Below are 11652 nucleotides of genomic sequence, written 5' to 3' on the forward strand. Positions count from 1 at the left end.
AGTGCAGAGAGACAGTAGGGTCAGTGCAGAGAGACAGTAGGGTCAGTGCAGAGAGACAGTAGGGTCAGTGCAGAGAGACAGTAGGGTCATCAACATCAACATACACTCTCACATTAAGAGGATTTTTATGAAGATGATAAAAGCAGAGCGACACGGATATTAAAAATGGTTTGATGACTTTGGGAGTTTTTATTAAGCAACAAAATGATAAATGCCTTCAATGGCATTAGCCTACTTTATTCCTATATTTTTGTCATTCACTGATATTCATTCCCACAGTAACTATCGATGGATCCAACCAGTTGTGGTTTTAAGAAAACATGTGTGGATAGTGGCGGGTTTTACAAAGGGAAGTGACATGCCTGGCATGGCAACAGCCTAATAATGGGCGCTGCCTAGCAACCATCATTATGAAGCATCACATCTCATGACTGCTCATTGTTTATGCCGGGCATTTCCTTCATTAAAATGCAAATCAATTTCTAACATTTTTGACATGCGTTATTCTGGATTTTTAAAATTGTTGTTCTGTCTCTCACTGTTCAAATAAACCTTCCATTAAAATTATAGACGGATCATTTATTTGTCAGTGGGCAAACGTACAAAATCAGCAGTCTTATTTTTGGTTGGTGCAACAAGTTTAAATTCTGATCCCAAAAGTCAGATGTAAAATAATGCAATATACAAAAAAAAAAAGTTTGAAATATCCACTTCATGATTGTGTCCCACTTGTTGTTGATTCTTCACAAAAAAATCTAAATTCAACAAGTCAGTTAAAAACAAATTCTTATTTACAATGACGGCCTACCTTGGCCAAACCCGGACCAATTGTGCACCGCCCTATGGGACTCCCAGCTGGATGTGATGCAACCTGGATTCAAACCAGGGCCTGTAGTGACACTTCTTGCACTGAGATACAGTGTCTTAGACCACTGCGCCACTGTCACCCAAAAGGAATATGGTGAATGGAAGGTCTAGCTGCCTTTTTCAAAATAGTTTTCATTATTATATATTTTTTGTACATATTTGAGATGGGAAGACAGTGGGGAAAGATAGAGATGTCAATGGGAAGAAGGCTGGGAAATAATGTCCACACTGTAGACATGTTTACCAGAGGCGCTAGACCAGCCAGTCCCCATTACTCTATCGCAGCTCCTCCCCATCTCTCGCATCTGAAGGGGGCTTGTTTCATTTCCTGTCTCTGTATTGGTCCGACACACCTCCTGAGGTAGACTAAACAGGAGGGAGGGAGAGGGAGGGAGAGAGAGGGGTAAGTGACCTCTGCAGCACATGACCAAGGTCACGGGCATAGTATTTGGTACATGTGTTTAGAGTTTGCAGTTAACAAAGGCTATTGACTCACGGAAAACAAGTCCAACCGTCAATATTGGGGAAGCTACTCTAAAACTTGAGTTGACCAACCTGGACGAAGTTAAGCTATACTAAAGCAATATAGTTTATTTAACTAGAGTTACTTTCAACAAGTAGTTCACTACATGTAAACTACTTTGTGAGAAAAAAATTCATATGTAAATCTGAAATGTCATGGACAACAAATTGCAAGAACAGATTACTTTGGGTTCATATGTTAACATATTGTGTTATTTAGCCTATAGGCACAAAAACAGTGTTGTAGTTAACTACACCGCTACATGGTAACACAGTAGTGTGTAGTTCCAGTAGTTAGCTACACCGCTACATGGTAAAACAGTAGTGTGTAGTTCCAGTAGTTAGCTACACCGCTACATGGTAAAACAGTAGTGTGTAGTTCCAGTAGTTAGCTACATGGTAAAACAGTAGTGTGTAGTTCCAGTAGTTAGCTACATGGTAAAACAGTAGTGTGTAGTTCCAGTAGTTAGCTACACCGCTACATGGTAAAACAGTAGTGTGTAGGTCCAGTAGTTAGCTACATGGTAAAACAGTAGTGTGTAGTTCCAGTAGTTAGCCACATCGCTACATGGTAAAACAGTAGTGTGTAGTTCCAGTAGTTAGCTACACCGCTACATGGTAAAACAGTAGTGTGTAGGTCCAGTAGTTAGCTACATGGTAAACCAGTAGTGTGTAGTTCCAGTAGTTAGCCACATCGCTACATGGTAAAACAGTAGTGTGTAGTTCCAGTAGTTAGCTACACCGCTACATGGTAAAACAGTAGTGTGTAGGTCCAGTAGTCAGCTACATGGTAAAACAGTAGTGTGTAGTTCCAATTTGTAAGTCGCTCTGGATAAGAGCGTCTGCTAAATGACTTAAATGTAATGTAAATGTAGTTCCAGTAGTTAGCTACATGGTAAAACAGTAGTGTGTAGGTCCAGTAGTTAGCTACATGGTAAAACAGTAGTGTGTAGGTCCAGTAGTTAGCTACATGGTAAAACAGTAGTGTGTAGTTCCAGTAGTTAGCTACACCAGTACTACACAGAAAAAAAAAAAAAATCAGAACAGAATTACATTGGGTCTATAACAGGACAAACCTGTATGAGCTTTCTCTCTATGACTGCCTCCCCAACCAAGTGTGCAAACAAACACGCACACACACACATTCACACAGATATACACACACAAACACACACACACTCCGCAGGCCCATTCAGACCCGTGGTCTGAGTCTGCTTCTTCCTAAGGGAGAAGGGAATGGTTTCCGCGGATTCTTCTGACCCAGCTTGTCCTGTCCAACACACACACACACACTTTTTCACACATGTTGCTTTTTCTGTCGTCTTTGCTGCCCTCCTGTGGACGTTTTTAGCCTGTGACTAAATCTGCTGTGACATCCGCCATTTTGTTTACCTCAGTGCACAAAAACGATTGCAAAAAAAAAATATATATATACACTGTCTCCTAAAAAATCTCTTATTTCTAGTGACAAGGCAAAACGAACGTAGCACACTGTTGTGTTAGCTTGGCGGCTAACAGGCCTCAATGGTAGATCACTTTTTTTTAAAGATGATTTATGAGGAGAATCACCTGTCTGGCATCTCACTACACCCTCAAATATGCAAACAGATTAAAAGTGATAGACTGTTCTCTCTGCTACTGCGCGGCAAGCGGTACCAGAGCACCAAGTCTAGGACTAAAAGGCTCCTCAACAGCTTCTACCCCCAAGCCATTAGACTGCTGAACAATTCATAAAAATTGCCACCGGACAATTTAAATTGACCCCTCCCCCCTATTGTACACTGCTGCTACTCGCTGTTTGTTTGTTATCTATGCATAGTCACTTCACCCCCACCTACATGTACAGATGACCTCAACTAGTCTGTACACACATAGACTCTGTACCGGTGTCCCCTGTATATAACCTCCACATTGACTCTGTACCGGTGTCCCCTGTATATAACCTCCACATTGACTCTGTTCCGTAACACCCTGTATATAGCCTCCACATTGACTCTGTACCGGTACACCCTGTATATAGCCTCCACACTGACTCTGTACCAGTACCCCCTGTATATAGCCTCCACATTGACTCTGTACCGGTACACCCTGTATATAGCCTCCACACTGACTCTGTACCAGTACCCCCTGTATATAGCCTCCACATTGACTCTGTACCGGTACCCCCTGTATATAGCCTCCACATTGACTCTGTACCGTAACACCATGTATATAGCCTCCACATTGACTCTGTACTGTAACACCCTGTATATAGCCTCCACATTGACTCTGTACCGGTACCCCCTGTATATAGCCTCCACATTGACTCTGTACCAGTACCCCCTGTATATAGCCTCCACATTGACTCTGTACTGTAACACCCTGTATATAGCCTCCACATTGACTCTGTATCGTAACACCATGTATATAGCCTCCACATTGACTCTGTACCAGTACCCCCTGTATATAGCCTCCACATTGACTCTGTACTGTAACACCCTGTATATAGCCTCCACATTGACTCTGTACCAGTACCCCCTGTATATAGCCTCCACATTGACTCTGTACCGGTACCCCCTGTATATAGCCTCCACATTGACTCTGTACCGTAATACCCTGTATATAGCCTCCACATTGACTCTGTACTGTAACACCCTGTATATAGCCTCCACATTGACTCTGTACCAGTACCCCCTGTATATAGCCTCCATATTGACTCTGTACCGGTACCCCCTGTATATAGCCTCCACATTGACTCTGTACCGGTACCCCCTGTATATAGCCTCCACATTGACTCTGTACCGTAACACCATGTATATAGCCTCCACATTGACTCTGTACCAGTACCCCCTGTATATAGCCTCCACATTGACTCTGTACCGGTACCCCCTGTATATAGCCTCCACATTGACTCTGTACCAGTACCCCCTGTATATAGCCTCCACATTGACTCTGTACTGTAACACCCTGTATATAGCCTCCACATTGACTCTGTACCAGTACCCCCTGTATATAGCCTCCACATTGACTCTGTACCATAACACTCTGTATATATCGTTGTCGGTGTTTCGTCAACAAACTTAATGATGGTTTTGGAGTTGTACTTGGCCAAGCAGTCGTGGATGAACAGGGAGTACAGGAGGGGACTAAGCACGCACCCCTGAGGGGCCCCCATGTTTAGGATCAGCGTGGCAGATGTGCTGTTACCTACTCTCACCACCTGGGGGCGACCTGTCAGGAAGTCCAGGATCCAGTTGCAGAGGGATGTGTTTGTCCCAGGATCGTCAGTTGGACAGTGCTTCCTCCGACACATTGGTGCGGCTGGTTAAGTGAGTGGTGTGTCAAGAAAAGTGGCTTGGCAGGGTCGTGTTTCAGAGGACGTCTGGTTCTCAACCTTCACCTCTCCCAAGTCCGTACTGGAGTTGCAAGACTATAACTACCAATTGGATATCAAGAAATTGGGGAGAAAAGTGGTACCAGACCGCACCATTTTCTTAGATTTGTTTTATTTACTGATAGCCAGGGACTCCAACACTCAGACATAATTCACTGATAGCCAGGGACTCCAACACTCAGACATAATTTACACGCAAAGCATGTGTATTTAGCATGAGTCCTCCAGATCAGAGGCAGTAGGGATGTTCTCTGTTTAGTGAGTCCTCCAGATCAGAGGCAGTAGGGATGACCAGGGATGTTCTCTGTTTAGTGAGTCCTCCAGATCAGAGGCAGTAGGGATGACCAGGGATGTTCTCGGTTTAGTGAGTCCACCAGATCAGAGGCAGTAGGGATGACCAGGGATGTAAGTGTGTGAATTAGACAATTATTAAGTAGCACTTATACAGCATGGATGAGGTTCTCCATTTCCTTATACAGCATGGATGAGGGCCTCCATTTCCTCACACAGCATGGGTGAGGGCCTCCATTTCCTCACACAGCATGGATGAGGGTCTCCATTTCCTTATACAGCATGGATGAGGGACTCCATTTCCTCACACAGCATGGATGAGGGCCTCCATTTCCTCACACAGCATGGATGAGGGCCTCCATTTCCTCACACAGCATGGATGAGGGACTCCATTTCCTCACACAGCATGGATGAGGGACTCCATTTCCTCACACAGCATGGATGAGGGCCTCCATTTCCTTACACAGCATGGATGAGGGCCTCCATTTCCTCACACAGCATGGATGAGGGTCTCCATTTCCTCACACAGCATGGATGAGGGTCTCCATTTCCTTATACAGCATGGATGAGGGTCTCCATTTCCTTATACAGCATGGATGAGGGTCTCCATTTCCTTATACAGCATGGATGAGGGTCTCCATTTCCTTATACAGCATGGATGAGGGTCTCCATTTCCTTATACAGCATGGATGAGGGACTCCATTTCCTTATACAGCATGGCTGAGGGACTCCATTTCACAGCTTGCAAAAGCGTTTTAACCACCGTAGTTTATATAAAAAGCATAGCGTCTGACGCGAATAAAAACATTCAAAAGCTTTGCCCTTACAAATAGTAAGGAAAAGTTTACAAGGAAAATTAATTTAATAACCAGGTAAAAAAAACTGTATTGCTCCATAGAACTCTTATGAGCTAAGCAATGATGTCATGGATATGATGTCATGCAGACTAAACCAACGGAGAACTCTAACCGGGGGGGTCCTATATATACAAATGTCCACAATGGAATGTTCTGGGTGTCCTAATACTATACAAATGTGCAAATATACAGTCATTATAATACATAATAATACTGCAATAACTTAAAATAGCGAAATGCTCTTTCCTGCCCTATGGCTCTTACAGCCGTTTCCCCCTAATACTCTGGCTGTTGCACGGCTATATCACAACAGATGCTTGTCACTTTACTGTCATTCAGATAAATGGTTCCTGGATCAGCTGATGATGGCCGTCATCAGGCTATTGAATGACATTTTCCAAGTTATTCTCCCAACCCTAAATGGATTTCTTCTGTCTTAAAAGGGAAAGGAAATGCAGCACATGATAAATTTCCACTATCACAAAGCTCTGCTGTTATACGGCTGTTGTTGGTCTATCAGACGGCAGACTGGTGTAAACACATTAAAACCAGTACAACGTGAAAGAGCAGAAGTGACCTGATGCAACATGTTGTTGATATTACTGCTGCACCAGAACAGAACGGAATCCCATCCATGACCCCAGGTGAACCCAGGGAGGATATTTATCTAGTCCGTGATTGGCTGGACCTCTCTCTCCCGGATCCATTCTGATTGGCGAGCTGGCTGGTGTAATAACATCGCTGACGTGTGGTTGATGTTCAATGTCTGTGTGTGTGACGCTCTCTCAGACAAACAACTGGACACATCGTATATTGTGTGTGTGTCTGTGTGTGTGTGTGACGCTCTCTCAGACAAACAACTTGACACTGTCAGGATTTGGCCAGGGTTGTTCCGGTTTTTGGTCACTAGATGCCCCCATTGTGCCTTTTGACCTTTTCTTTTCCCTTGAACCCCATTATTATTTGCACCTGTGCCTCGTTTCCCCTGATTGTATTTAAACCCTTTGTTTTACTCAGTTCTTTGCTCTGTGTTTGTATGTTAGCACCCAGCCCTAGTACTCTGAGAGCTCTTGTTGATCCCGGTGGACTCTCTTGTGGAGTTCTGTTTTTTGTTCTTGTTTGTTTGTTTTTGAGTATCTTTTGAGGCTTTTTGTGCTTTACCTTCCACCTTGTGGATTTACCTTTTTGTCTTGGAGGATTACCTTTGTTCTTGTGGAATTCCTTTTGAGGTTGTGGAGTTACATGTTTTCCTGAAGAACTTCACTTTTTACTTCATTAAATACACCGTCTCAAGTACTGCTGTGTCTGCCTCATCTTCTGGGTTCTGCCGACTATTCGGGGCTCAGTTGGTTAAGTGACTGTTTCTCACTCCGGAGACCCGGGTTTGTAACCGGGTCCTGACAGACACATGGGATATTGTGTGTGTGTGTGTGTCTGTGTGTGTGACGCTCTCTCCGACAAACAACTGGACACATGGGATATTGTGTGTGTGTGTGTGTGTGTGTGTGTGTGTGTGTGTGTGTGTGTGTGTGTGTGTGTGTGTGTGTGTGTGTGTGTGTGTGTGTGTGTGTGTGTGTGTGTGTGTGTGTGACGCTCTCTCCGACAAACAACTGGACACATCGGATATTGTGTCTGAGTGTGTGTGATGCTGATGGATCAACTTGACGGATCGTATTGAATGTCCGATAATACACCATGACTTGTTGAGCTGGTCCGCCCAACATGTCGCCTGTGTTGATCATTATCTGGCTAATAATGAGGGCCTGGAGGAGAATAATGAGCCTCGTGATAGAAACACCAGTCCCGGATTTTGGTCCTCACCCCTAACTGGTCCTCCTCACCCCTACCTGGTCCTCTTCACCCCTACCTGGTCCTCCTTCTCACCCCTACCTGGTCCTCCTCACCCCTACCTGGTCCTCCTCACGCCTACCTGGTCCTCCTCCTCCTCACCACTTACCATGCTCTCCTCCTCCTCACCCCTACCTGGTCCAACTCACCCCTACCTGGTCCTCCTCACCCCCTACCTGGTCCTCCTCACCCCCTACCTGGTCCTCCTCCTCACCCCTACCTGGTCCTCCTCACCCCTACCTGGTCCTCCTCACCCCTACCATGCTCTCCTCCTCCTCACCCCTACCTGGTCCTCACCCCTACCTGGTCCAACTCACCCCTACCTGGTCCTCCTCACCCCTACCTGGTCCTCCTCACCCCTACCTGGTCCTCCTCCTCACCCCTACCTGGTCCTCCTCACCCCTACCTGGTCCTCCTCACCCCTACCTGGTCCTGCTCACCCCTACCTGGTCCTCTTCACCCTACCTGGTCCTCCTCACCCCTACCTGGTCCTCCTTCACCCCTACCTGGTCCTCCTCACAACTACCTGGTCCTCCTCACCCCTACCTGGTCCTCCTCACCCCTACCTGGTCCTCCTCCTCACCCCTACCTGGTCCTCCTCACCCCTACCTGGTCCTCCTCACCCCTACCTGGTCCTCCTCACCCCTACCTGGTCCAACTCACCCCTACCTGGTCCTCCTCACCCCTACCTGGTCCTCCTCACCCCTACCTGGTCCTCCTCACGCCTACCTGGTCCTCCTCCTCCTCACCCCTACCTGGTCCTCCTCACCCCTACCTGGTCCTCCTCACCCCTACCTGGTCCTCCTCACCCCTACCTGGTCCACTTCACCCCTACCTGGTCCTCCTCACCCCTACCTGGTCCTCCTCACCCCTACCTGGTCCTCCTCCTCACCCCTACCTGGTCCTCCTCACCCCTACCTGGTCCTCCTCACCCCTACCTGGTCCTCTTCACACTACCTGGTCCTCCTCACCCCTACCTGGTCCTCCTCCTCACCCCTACCTGGTCCTCCTCACAACTACCTGGTCCTCCTCACCCCTACCTGGTCCTCCTCACCCCCTACGTGGTCCTCCTCCTCACCCCTACCTGGTCCTCCTCACCCCTACCTGGTCCTCCTCACCCCTACCTGGTCCTCCTCACCCCTACCTGGTCCAACTCACCCCTACCTGGTCCTCCTCACCCCTACCTGGTCCTCCTCACCCCTACCTGGTCCTCCTCACGCCTACCTGGTCCTCCTCCTCCTCACCACTTACCATGCTCCTCCTCCTCACCCCTACCTGGTCCAACTCACCCCTACCTGGTCCTCCTCACCCCTACCTGGTCCTCCTCACCCCCTACCTGGTCCTCCTCCTCACCCCTACCTGGTCCTCCTCACCCCTACCTGGTCCTCCTCACCCCCTACCTGGTCCTCCTCACCCCTACCTGGTCCACTTCACCCCTACCTGGTCCTCCTCACCCCTACCTGGTCCTTCTCACCCCTACCTGGTCCTCCTCCTCACCCCTACCTGGTCCTCTTCACCCCTACCTGGTCCTCCTCAACCCTACCTGGTCCTCTTCACCCCTACCTGGTCCTCCTTCTCACCCCTACCTGGTCCTCCTCAACCCTACCTGGTCCTCCTCACGCCTACCTGGTCCTCCTCCTCCTCACCACTTACCATGCTCTCCTCCTCCTCACCCCTACCTGGTCCAACTCACCCCTACCTGGTCCAACTCACCCCCTACCTGGTCCTCCTCACCCCTACCTGGTCCTCCTCACCCCTACCTGGTCCTCCTCCTCACCCCTACCTGGTCCTCCTCACCCCTACCTGGTCCTGCTCACCCCTACCTGGTCCTCTTCACCCTACCTGGTCCTCCTCACCCCTACCTGGTCCTCCTCCTCACCCCTACCTGGTCCTCCTCACAACTACCTGGTCCTCCTCACCCCTACCTGGTCCTCCTCACCCCCTACGTGGTCCTCCTCCTCACCCCTACCTGGTCCTCCTCACCCCTACCTGGTCCTCCTCACCCCTACCTGGTCCTCCTCACCCCTACCTGGTCCAACTCACCCCTACCTGGTCCAACTCACCCCCTACCTGGTCACCCCTACCTGGTCCTCCTCACCCCTACCTGGTCCTCCTCCTCACCCCTACCTGGTCCTCCTCACCCCTACCTGGTCCCTCACCCCTACCTGGTCCTGCTCACCCCTACCTGGTCCTCTTCACCCTACCTGGTCCTCCTCACCCCTACCTGGTCCTCCTCCTCACCCCTACCTGGTCCTCCTCCTCACCCCTACCTGGTCCTCCTCACCCCTACCTGGTCCTCCTCACCCCTACCTGGTCCTCCTCACCCCCTACGTGGTCCTCCTCCTCACCCCTACCTGGTCCTCCTCACCCCTACCTGGTCCTCCTCACCCCTACCTGGTCCTCCTCACCCCTACCTGGTCCTCCTCACCCCCTACGTGGTCCTCCTCCTCACCCCTACCTGGTCCTCCTCACCCCTACCTGGTCCTCCTCACCCCTACCTGGTCCTCCTCCTCACCCCTACCTGGTCCTCCTCACCCCTACCTGGTCCTCCTCACGCCTACCTGGTCCTCCTCCTCCTCACCACTTACCATGCTCTCCTCCTCCTCACCCCTACCTGGTCCAACTCACCCCTACCTGGTCCTCCTCACCCCCTACCTGGTCCTCCTCACCCCTACCTGGTCCTCCTCCTCACCCCTACCTGGTCCTCCTCACCCCTACCTGGTCCTCCTCACCCCTACCTGGTCCTCCTCACCCCTACCTGGTCCTCCTCACCCCTACCTGGTCCTCCTCACCCCCTACGTGGTCCTCCTCCTCACCCCTACCTGGTCCTCCTCACCCCTACCTGGTCCTCCTCACCCCTACCTGGTCCTCCTCCTCACCCCTACCTGGTCCTCCTCACCCCTACCTGGTCCTCCTCACGCCTACCTGGTCCTCCTCCTCCTCACCACTGGTCCTCCTCCTCACCCCTACCTGGTCCTCCTCACCCCTACCTGGTCCTCCTCACCCCCTACCTGGTCCTCTCCTCACCCCTACCTGGTCCTCCTCCTCACCCCTACCTGGTCCTCCTGACCCCTACCTGGTCCTCCTCACCCCTACCTGGTCCTCCTCACCCCTACCTGGTCCTCCTCACCCCTACCTGGTCCTCCTCACCGCTACCTGGTCCCCCTACCTGGTCCTCTTCACCCCTACCTGGTCCCCCTACCCCTACCTGGTCCTCTTCACCCCTACCTGGTACTCCTCACCCCTACCTGGTCCTCCTCACCCCTACCTGGTCCTCCTCAGCCCTACCTGGTCCTCCTCACCCCTACCTGGTCCTCCTCACCCCTACCTGGTCCTCCTCCTCACCCCTACGTGGTCCCCTCACCCCTACCTGGTCCTCCTCACCCCTACCTGGTCCTCCTCACCCCTACCTGGTCCTCCTCACCCCTACCTGGTACCCTCCTCACCCCTACCTGGTCCTCCTCACCCCCTACCTGGTCCTCCTCACCCCTACCATGCTCCTCCTCCTCACCCCTACCTGGTCCTCCTCACCCCTACGTGGTCCTCCTCCTCACCCCTACCTGGTCCTCCTCACCTGGTCCTCCTCACCCCTACCTGGTCCTCCTCCTCACCCCTACCTGGTCCTCCTCCTCACCCCTACCTGGTCCTCCTCCTCACCCCTACCTGGTCCTCCTCCTCACCCCTACCTGGTCCTCCTCACCCCTACCTGGTCCTCCTCACCCCTACCTGGTCCTCCTCACCCCTACCTGGTCCTCCTCACCCCTACCTGGTCCTCCCTCACCCCTACCTGGTCCTCCTCCTCACCCCTACCTGGTCCTCCTCCTCACCCCTACCTGGTCCTCCTCACCCCTACCTGGTCCTCCTCACCCCTACCTGGTCCTCCTCACCCCTACC

The sequence above is a fragment of the Oncorhynchus gorbuscha genome, linkage group LG12, assembly GCF_021184085.1.
Source record: "Oncorhynchus gorbuscha isolate QuinsamMale2020 ecotype Even-year linkage group LG12, OgorEven_v1.0, whole genome shotgun sequence".
NCBI lineage: Eukaryota > Metazoa > Chordata > Actinopteri > Salmoniformes > Salmonidae > Oncorhynchus > Oncorhynchus gorbuscha.